This window comes from Calypte anna, chromosome Z (genome assembly GCF_003957555.1).
Source record: "Calypte anna isolate BGI_N300 chromosome Z, bCalAnn1_v1.p, whole genome shotgun sequence".
NCBI classification, from domain to species: domain Eukaryota; kingdom Metazoa; phylum Chordata; class Aves; order Apodiformes; family Trochilidae; genus Calypte; species Calypte anna.
The window spans coordinates 63,904,986-63,916,010 of NC_044274.1; positions in this window are offsets into that span (position 1 = coordinate 63,904,986).

An 11,025-nucleotide genomic window follows, 5' to 3' on the forward strand; every position below is an offset into this window, starting at 1 on the left:
AGTCACTGCATGTTGTTGCAGTGGTCCTGAATCTCCATGCAGCACTTAGAGAAGATGAAATGTGGATTATATATGGCCAAGGTGCTCTTCTATTTATTTATTAAATATATTTCTATATTTATCAGCCAGGGCTTTTACCCCCCACCACTTGCCTGTGGCACTACTCTGGCTCATGAGGTGTTGTGAGATGAGTGGCCTTACAGAACTAAGATCACTCAGCCCTTGCAGTGAGAGAGGTCACAGTGCCTCAGACAGGTCATCTGAGCCAAAATCCTGAGCAAAAATCTTGCATCACAGAGACTGAAAGGGATGAATACATGAATGGTTGCTATTTACTTAGATACATGCAGTATCTAAAGTCATACTCCTACCTAAACAGCAGAGGACGAAGCAACAAAATACTCTTTGACATGTGGTATCACTTCTTAGAGCTGTAACTCCCTGTGGGGCTCACTGTGTGAGTGCTGGTTGTGCTTTTGTTTTGTCTGAATGTGGAGGCTGTGAATGTCCTGCCTTGTGTGCAAAGGTGTGCTTTCAGGAATATAATGAAGTTCCCAGAAAAGCTGTGGCTTGTCCAGAAGAGCTGGAGAGGTCCCAGCCCTCTCCAAGGGACCCTGGTCAGCTCTCAGCATATAAGTGTAATAGTGATGCCAAGAGTATTTTCTACCTGCCAGTATTTTCCCTTCATATTTAGGCAAATTTACCTTCCTGAAGTGCTACCGGAAAAGTCAACAATGGTGTCAGAGGTTGTGTTATCTTATGCTCTTTCAAAGCATTATTTGGCACAGCAAAGCACTGAGAAGATAGTTACCTCCCTGAGCCCAGCAGTGCTGAATATCAAACAGGAAAAGATAACTGAGGTTGACTGCATACAGTTTTCAGTTTGCCATATTGGTAATGCTCTATCTCAGCACTTAAATGGCTGTGTCAACTGAAAAACAACCACTCCTAAAAAGAAAAAAAAAAACCCTAAACAAATTCACTTTGAGTGTTCACCACTCAAAAGTGTTGATTTTAGCCATAGCACTCTGGTACTGAGTGAGACCACAATCTTCAGCAACTCCTGAGATATCTTTGTAGTGTTCATGGTAAAGGTTCACTGAGTGTGGGGAGCTGACTGCAGAAGAAGCTTCTGTGGAAGTCCATGGTGGATTGCCAAAGGGGAGCAGCAGGTAAAGAGCAACCAAATTACATGGAGAAGTTGCTCCTTCTTTGGTACCTGGCCATAAAGCTGCAGGGCAAAACACTATCAAAGTCTCTTGTTTGCTGTCTCTCAAAAGAGATCATTTACTTGAGACAGGAAACGCATAGATCTAAAAGACGGAGAACAATTACTACATGGGCACAGCTTTCCTTTGTAACCATGGGAACGTGACTGCAGTCTCAATATAGCAGAATAGGATCTCATTAGAGTGTAGGAAAATAAACCCACAAGATGCTCAGGTGCTGAAGCAGAGAAATGCAGAAATGTAAGAGTGGCAACAGGAAAGGCTGTCAGCCATGAGAACACCACCAAAAAAAGTACAGCAGGTCTGGGTTAATGTCAGGGGACAGCTGGAAAGCTGGAGAGAAAATCTCAATATAATTTTAGGCATAGTAATCCCTGAAGATGTTAACAAGAAAATTTAGAAAAACTTTTCACTGCATTATCTCCACAAAAGAAGTGTTTATGAATAAAACAAACTGTTCACAGTTTAGTAAAGGAGGAGATATACAGTAAGAATTAGACTGCAATTGGACAATGGACCTGAGGTACACCAAAGACCATCTTTATGAGTTTTTTTAGGGAGAAAATGGGGATTATTGTTATGTAGATAGCACATGGAGGTGGTATGTAGATAGCACCTGGAAGGCTGAGGGTTGAACATAAAGGAATGAGAAGAGCTGTCCAGCTACAACTGATAACAGAACAAAATTACATTGGTGAGGGTAAGCACACAAAAATTGGATAAACATAGATCCACCTTTCCTAGAAAAAAATGAGTAATAAATTAAGTAGAACCTCTTGTGGTAACAGAAATCAATAATTGGGATTAGACAATGAAAAATCTTCTCTCATCTGGAAAAATATTTTTCTGTCCTCAGTTTCATTGCATGCTGAGATTCTCACCAGCAGGTACACCGAGACCCCTGTTTCCTTTTAGCAAAAGATAAAGATACAGCTGTAAAAAGACTCTTAATATTTAAAAGCTTCTAGGACTTTGATTACTAATAATATTTTCCTTCTGCATAGAAAACTATATTTTCTGGCTAATTTTTCATTACATATCTCTATTCAGTAACTGTTTTCATTCCATTGTGTTCTTTATTTTTTTCAGTAAAGACCTCTTCAAATCAGCTCATTAGAAGTGAATGACAGAGCACTTTTGGGACAAGCAACATCAGGTTTCTCAGTGAAATAATTACTTAGGTTCACCTGTAATTAAGATTAGTCTGCAGATCATGAATGTCAGGGCTGTAGTGCAACAATAAGTGTGCCACAGCAAAGAAGATCCAAATTATGTTTATGATAGCAGTCACTAGATTTTGCAATGAAAAAAATGGCATTTTTTTTTTCCATATTGCATCTTTGTCTCTAGAACAAGCCTAAATTTCAGAACAGAGCTCAGAAAGAAGCAATCAGCACGCCAACCAGGAGACTGCATAGAATGGGTTCAGATGAGTAACTCTTAGGTCTCACAATAACAAAATCGGGTACTACAGCATTGCAGAAGAGAGTGTGCCAAATAAATACAGTATGAAGCTGCTCAGTTTAAAGGAAAAAAACTGCAGAAAATGAAGCACAAATTAAAACTTCTAAGGCAGAAACAAATAAGCCCTTAAATAGCCAGGAAGCTTTTAAACAATACAGGATCAGAAGTCAAAGTAAGTTCTGTGCCACATCTCACAAAGAAACCAGAGTAATACAAGGTCTCATAGTTCAATATCCAAAGTTAAGGAGCTGTCAAGAAGAAAACACAGCCAATAAAAAAATGAAAGATTCCTCAAAAGGGAACAACAGAAAAATTTAAAAAAGGGACTCAGGAAAATTCATGGGTGACAGGACTGTCAGTGGGTTCTACAAGGCACAGACAGGTAAGTACTCTGGGATATGCTGGGGGAGTAGCACAAGGGGAATGGACTGCCAGGCTGGGCCAGGCTTGCATGCTTTCCTCACTTATGCTTGTGATCAAGAACAAAAAGTGTGTCAGCTGAACCAGTGACATTGATCTGGTAGCATATTCCTTAAATTCTTACCTTACCCTGTTTTAGGTTTAAGTTTTCACTGTATTAAAACCTACTGAATGTAACTGAAAAACCAATAGGACATAAGTAGAGGTATTTTTCTGTGGTAGAAGTGCAGAATCACAGAAAGTTAGGGGTTGGAAGGGACCTTGAAAGATCATCAGTAGTTCTAAGTCTCACCCTGCTAACAAGAAAACTTATTCCTTAAAGCAAAAGTTAAAGAGAGATAATAACAATGTCATTTTAAGATGTCCCCAAGACCCATCCTGAAAATGTTTATAACAGTAGATTTCTTTCCTAGGCTTTCTGAGAATCTGCTCATAGTTTCTGTCCATGAATATGGACAAGGGTTAAGATAAGAATTATATTCAGAGCAGGTGAAGAAAAGGGATGTATTCACTGGAATTCTGAGAAATTTAGGTCAACAGCTGTTTGCTTTGTTGGTGATAGAACTGGGAATGTAATTTTATATGTATTAATGAGGGCCTGAGCCTAAACAAGGTGTTGAGATTTGAGTTCATGTTTGAGAAATGTTTGTCAGGGCAAAGCAGACTCTAGATTAATTTAGGACTGGGACAATAGACTTCTCAGTTAGGAAGGCCTTCCCCATGAGGTTCCTCAACTTATTCTAGGTTTTGCACAAGGGTGTAATAAAACAGAAGCCTAAGCTCTAAAAATAAATCTGAGCAGCATTTGTAAGAGTGAACCACAGTAAAAGCAGATCTCTGGCCTAAAGGTCCTTCATGCAGGAAAGTTAGAAGTTTAATTCTGCAGGGCACCACTTCAACCCAACCAATGCTGAGTTTAGGGTGAATTTTTTGAGTTAGCACAGTAGGATCTAAAGAGATATGGCAAGAACAAGAAACAAGCACTGAATTCAGGACATCAGGTTTTAGCTTCCAAGAGCCAGAAATACAAGCTCCACAGGGTATCACTGAGCTAAGTCTACTCTCAGTCGACGTATGCTAAACCAGAAGCAGAATAACAATAAGGACGTTACAGGTAGGCAAACCCCTGGGTTAAGTGTTTGGGATGAGAGATTGAAATGATCTACAATGAAGAAATAACTTTGCCAATCTCATTTTGTTGGTTATTCCTCAAACTACATTAAAAGTAAATTGTTTCTCGGTATCATAGGTTTGAATTTGAGTTTTTGCTGGAGTCATAAAAAGTTAAAGGAAGTATTCTAATAAAGCCACAAGGTTAAACTTGTTTCTAGAATGTATTTATGGCCAAGGATGAGCTATTTGCTGTGTGGGACCCAGAAAAGTGAAATCTCACAAAGCAGCAAAATTCTCTTTTTAAAAATGTGTCTGTAACACAGATTACTGGAGGGCATCCCACGAACACACTGCATACAGCCCATGAAGAACTCTCCACACAGCTCCTCTCGGACTTCTTCTCTAGGACCTTAAACTGCAGTCAGAGGGGACTTCAAGTTTCCTAAAACTGTCTTCCCACTCCAAAGTAAATATGGTTATGGTTATGGGTTTTTTTCTGCAGGCCATTTGCAGAGCAAAATGTTGCCTCTGCTAGTCTGTGACTGCAGAAGATTACATTACCTTTCTACTTAGCTAAGACATGAAAACTTCATCACACCTCTCTGTAAGCAAATCTTGTTATTTTGATAGGTGAAATGAAAGGAAAACACTCATATGTCTAATATTTGGTGGAGTTGTAAGTATAATGGAGGATGGGAATGATTAAAGATTTTTCATTTACCTCTCTGGGTTTTATGAGAGGAGATTAATGGTACTATCATCTTTAAAGTAAGGGAAGCCTGAACAAGTCAGCCATTTCAGCATGCCATTCAGCCTTCTACTTTGACCCAGAAATTTTTGTGTATGCTTTGCATTTCTTCTGCAGTTATTTCCCAACCTCTTCATTGTAGTGTGACTGTGTAACTGCTGGGGAGATCCATCCCGAAAGCATAGGTACCAAACACGCAAAGACCTCAATTATTCTCGAACTCTCACTTACTCTGCAAACAATTATGTCTCTTACCATATGACACAGCAGGTTAAACCCCAGATTTTTTAATTCCCAAGGTTCTTGCTCTTTGTCATTGTTTCATTCCAGCAAAAAGTGGAAGATTTTGCCCCTTGTCAACATCAGTATCAATAAACTGACTCATTCTCTTTAACTAATGCCTTTATTTGGTACAATTTGATTTTTGTTTGCTTTTTTGTTGTTGTTGTTGTTGCTGAAAATTCTTCTCTTCTTGACTGTATGGGGAATATGAGTTGGATCATCAGAGTAATTTATTTTTTTTTGGCATTGAGGGAAAAGTTTCATCTAGAGACTAGGGTGAAGTGGTCATATCTCCAACTGAAAGAAAAGTTTCCCTGAGATTTTGCACCTAGTATGTGCTTGAACACAGACCAGTCCAAATAGGGTTGATTTGTAGAAGATATTTCTGCTGAAAAGGCTTGTGTTATACACACAGGACAAGATAATTTTAATTTACTATTTAAAAAAAAGAAAAAAAAATTTTTTCAAAAGTGTCTGTGACTGTAATTCTGACCATAAATTTTAGGGTTAAATGGAGAGCAAAGAAAGATTCTAGAATAAGTTAGTTGTGAAGCTGCTCAATTGTGGATTGTGAGTGGGTATATTGTTAAGGTCCTTATTTTCATATGAGCAGCTTTCTCATCACTCTCTCTCAGAAGCATTACACGAAATTACATTACATGCAATTACATGCTCCTAGCACACCTTAGACTCTGCAAGACTTTAAGCTGCTTTTGAAGGGGTAGGACCTAAGTAACTAAATAGGAATTTCAACTTCTAATGATAAGAAGAAATTAAGTGTACACAAAGAAGGGATCTACCATGCTGGAAATCTGGATTTGTCCCAGGACTTTCTGAATCTTTTGAGTAACTTCAAGAAGGGCATACAAAGAAGAAAACAGGAGTTATTTCCATTAGTTAGGAGCAATTCCAGCCAAATTAGGCTTGTAGAAAAATGTAGCAAAAAAGAATTTGCATTCATCATCCCTAACACAATTCCATAGATTTAAAGGATCCATTAAGCATCTGGATGCTTTAGTGCTTTTTCAAACACAACTTAAATGTGGTGAGGCTGCAGATTACCCCAGGCCGTACATAAATCTGTGCCAGAGGGAAACTTGCAGCATTCACCTGTTGTGCAATTGCTCCTTGTCTTCACTGAACTATGCAACAGGGGGGAGTTAAATGGCATGCAAAGCACTTGTGGAATCCTGATTTGTTACGCTTGTTACCTCTGACCTGCTTGTAATTCAGTGCTGAAGGCATACAGCTCACTCTACTTATGACTCTCCTGTGTGGCACAGGGCTTCTCTGATCTGTCCTTTACTTGCACGCAACTCAAGTTGCGATTCACCAAGTACTTAAAGATGTTGTTGACCAGATTCAGAATATGAGAATATCACCATTTCTACAAGATATCTCCCATCCTGATATCTCCCATTCAGAGTCTGAAGGTTATCCCATCCTTTCTTTGCTCTGAGTGAGGCTTTACTTTGGAACATAAGAAATATGTCACCTCCATTCCTCCTTATTCTGTTTCTCATTTGAACTTTGAGTCATGTCTCAATGCTTTAGTGACCAAATTATTATTTTTTTGTTGGCTTTCATTCTAGCCAGCACTCAAGAGCTACCCGGGGTAACTGAGAAGGAGCCATCTTCAATTATTTTCTCTATTTTGCTGCACAATAGAAGTAGTGTACATTAGCCAATATTTTGTTACTTTGCTCGTGAAATCAATCAGATTCATACCAAAGTGACTGCATCATTGAAACAAACAATATCCAAAGAAACAGATTTCTAATTTTTTTTCTTGTAAATATTTGAGCTTGTTTTCCTCTTCTTACTTCTGAGAGTACTGAGACAATTTTGGCTAACACACATTCTCTTTTAAAATACCAGCCTTCTTAGCTGATGAAAGGAAGAAAAAAGGATAGCTTCTTTGCATGAGGAAAATAGCACATGTCATGAAGAGGGATGTGCACCACTCTGCTGGATACAGCAACTGGCTGCCTCATCCTAATCTTCCTGATTTTTGACTGAGTATAGAAAATATTGCTAAGGCATTTGGTCAGTTTTTACATTTTCCTGGTCCATTTCAATTCAGTGATGGCACAAAGTTTCCTCCTGAAACTGTGTTGTGCAGAACCAGCTGAGGTCATGTGGGTACACAAGAAATAGTTCTGCATGCATGCAATAGCCAAAGCTTTGCTCTTTAAGCTGAAGATCAAGGAAGAAAGAAAGGAACAGCTTGCTTCTTTAAGCATGGGATGGGCCAGAGACTTAAATAATTCCATGTACATACTATGTTTAGTGCAGAGTCATGAGGGGCAAGGAGTGTGGACTCCTGCAGTGCTGTTTGCACAAAGGACTGTCACTTACATGACTCTTGCTTGCTAACTGCAAGGAGTTTTTCCTCTAGGAAACTGAATATTGGAAGATGCAATGAGATTGTGAATAATTCAAAGTGTATGATGTTCTAAACAAGAGCTTCCTTCTGCTACTTGCTGATAAATCCAGTGTTTAGATATGGCAACCCAACAGCCCAAGGTTGGGAACACCGGGTTCTAGGGACTGCAAGGACTTAATTAACTTTGGGATAATAAGTTCTACAACTGCAATGTATAAGTGATAATTTGCCCTTGGCAAAAAGCTATGGAGTAAAGCAGGAGGAGTTCCCTTTCTTTCTCCTTCTGCTACATAGGCTTTCACAAAATGAGAAAACTCAAGGCCAAGGAAACATTGGTTAGAAAATTTGTTCATCCTAATCTGTAGTTTACAGCTGTTGGCAGTGGGAATAGCTGAAATGACAGCTTTGCCTGATGCTTCAGCAGAGGTAGAGCCTGCACTCCTTGGCATGGCCTCACAATTCCCTCGGGGTCTGCTGCCTCTATCACATGAAGCTGATGTAGGAAAAATGTCCATCACAGCAGAACTATCACCCCTCAAGTCCACATGTTCACCATGTGTTTTTTTGCCTCAACCTTTGAAGACTCTACTGGGAGCATCTGAAATGTTTCTTGTCGTATGGGAGGAGGCAATGGAGTATCACATCCTTAAGCCAAACTGCAAACTCTGAAAGAATCTCAACCTGCTCCTGACTTACAGCTCCAGTGGAAAGCAGCAGGAGCAGAAGGGTTGAGACAACCTTCCCCCCAAACTAGGGACCTTCTTACAAATGCCAATGTGTAGATAAGTAGTTACCTGAAGTGACTGAAAAATGAATTTGAGAGGGTGAATGTCATGTCCCAGATCTGTTCTGGGGAATTACCAAAAAACCACTCATAAATACCACCTTGCAAAACAGATGGGAAATGGAGTGGTATGGATGCAAAAGAAAGACACCCATGCCAATAGTATTCAGTAGCCCAGCTGGCTGAGAGACAGTGAAGGAGAGGCTGAAAAGACACCATGGAGGTATGGCAGCTCCTTCAGTTGCATGTGGACAAGAAATTGAGCAGGTGTTTTTATGAGATTATCCTCCAGGAGAAGGAGCAGAGTCCAACTGTTTTTTTATGAAGCAACATAAACAACACAGAGAGCAAACAACTGCTGCAATTTAAGTCTCATTTGGATCTAGTAATATTTTTTAGAGCTGCTGTCAGGTGCATTGAGGAAAAGAGCACAGCAAGTAGTAATTTGCATATGCTATGCTGGCAGTGGTCTACCACAGGTTTTTCCAGAGGCTTTTAGAAGCATTCAGCAACTTATTTCCTCCCATATGCGGCACGGACAACAGCAGGTTGCTCAGTGGTTTACATATTTAAGGCAAGTACTAGATGTGTTGAGCATATGAAATAGGTGTGATCACACCTATGTGTGATGTTATGTTATCTGATTACAGATAACAGCCATGGTATAGCAGCTATCTTGTATCACTTGGACAGAAAGGCCAGAAATCTTCATAGTTATATCTTTCAAAGAACAATCTATGTAGGGTGCATGTGTTCCATGCAACCATGCAAACATCCAGCATTTCTTTCTTTTTCTGAGAACTGGTGAGAACTTGGACATGCTGACACATTGTGGCAATATACCTGTACCTAGGGATATTTGTGTTGTTAACACTGAAGAGGCACTGTCTTCTCATGAAGGAACTTGGTGGTCAGTGTGGGAACTTGTCTCTTTAGCTTTGCTTTCTTCTTGACAGCTACTTCTGTGTCTTCTGAAGATGAGGTCAGGCAGTTCCTTGGAAAAATTTTTCTTAAAGGTCTCCCCTACACACACCCTTTTCCTTGTAATTCTGGGAGACTGCTATGTTAACTGAGGGAATACTACAAATAGCTTTCCTGTTCTTAATTTCACATCTTTATTTTGTTTCCTGGTAGCTGTTACTGTACCACTCAGGTATAGTTTTTATCTTCTTCATGTAGTCTGCTGAGAAGGCAGTTTCTGAGGATACTGGCATAACTGCACCTGAGCTTTGCTTGACCTGGTTTTCTCTTTTCCAGGAGTCACTGCTTGGAGGTGTTGTTCATTATTATATTAGCAGTGAAGTCTCAGTCATCTCAGCAACTATTGCCAATCCACACTCAGGAGGATTTGTATTTTCAGTGTACACATACATGTACACATATCGATGGCAAGTCTTAATAGCAGTGGAAGGGAAACCCAGCCATGTGGTTTAGGGGTGTTCATGCCAAAAAACTGCTTACGCTCCCTCCAACACAGCACTTCAATTTTCTCTTCCTTATTGTTAATAACAGCAGCTGAACTTCTTCTCCATGACCAAAAGGCACTCTATAGCAAAGATTTTTTCAAGCTACTTCGGGAACTTTGAAAGCCAGTGGTTTGGTTTGCATACATTTATAAGAGGCTATCTGGGTGCATCTGGTCTACACAGTTTACAGCCTGGATCTTTCCAAAACTTTCCATCATCTGCTACATTTACCACTGATGCATTTACCTCTTGAGTGAAGCACTTGCAGAACAGATCAAATACAACTCATCATTCGTTTCTAGACATCATGGTTCTTGCAACTGCATTTTGAGGCATTTTGATAACAGTTTTGTATTTCCAGTGTGTGGAAGGGATCTCTTCTTTCTCAGGCACTGCTGCCAAGGTCTGCCACGTTTGTTTGTTGTTTTTTTTTAAGTGGTGGGTGTCACATATCACTAGCATTACTGCTAGGGCGTTTTTGACTGCTGGTCTATTGTTCTCCATCTTTTCAATCACAGCTTGTATTCCTGACATTTCTATTGGAGTGATATTAATGATACCTTGGCTAAGTTCCCATATTACATTGGAAGTTGTATTAAGGTGGAACTAATTCTGTAAATCCTGTGGATTTTATGGTTTTTTTACCTTTTCTGTGTTGTTCTACTCAAATCTGAGGATGTCTTCCATCTTTGCATTCCAGTATCCCATTTCTTTTTTGCATCTTGTCACTTGGCAGAAGGCTCTGTGGTTTTTTTTTTTCTCTCTTTACTGCAGTTTCTGCATCAATCGTTAATTCTTCAGATCCTTTTTTTGCATTGTTTTTTCTTGCTTACTGCATCATTGAGCACTTTTCACCACCTCCAGTTTCTCAGTGGGCTTTGTGGGAGTTTTCTGTGCAGTGCTGTTCTTTAGAAATTTACTACTTCTCTCAGCTTCTCCAGGTTTTGCTCGTTGGGTCAATATCCAGCTGTTGCGCATGCATCTGGAATTGTGTGGTGTTTGGGTAATACAAATTACTCTTCCAGTGTGCTTTTTCTCCTTTCTCTCAAATCCATTCTTTGGTATAGCAGGAACTTTATTCAGTATCATCTTTCTTTGCCTTGTGCTCTGACTTATGGTTCTGCATGTACTTC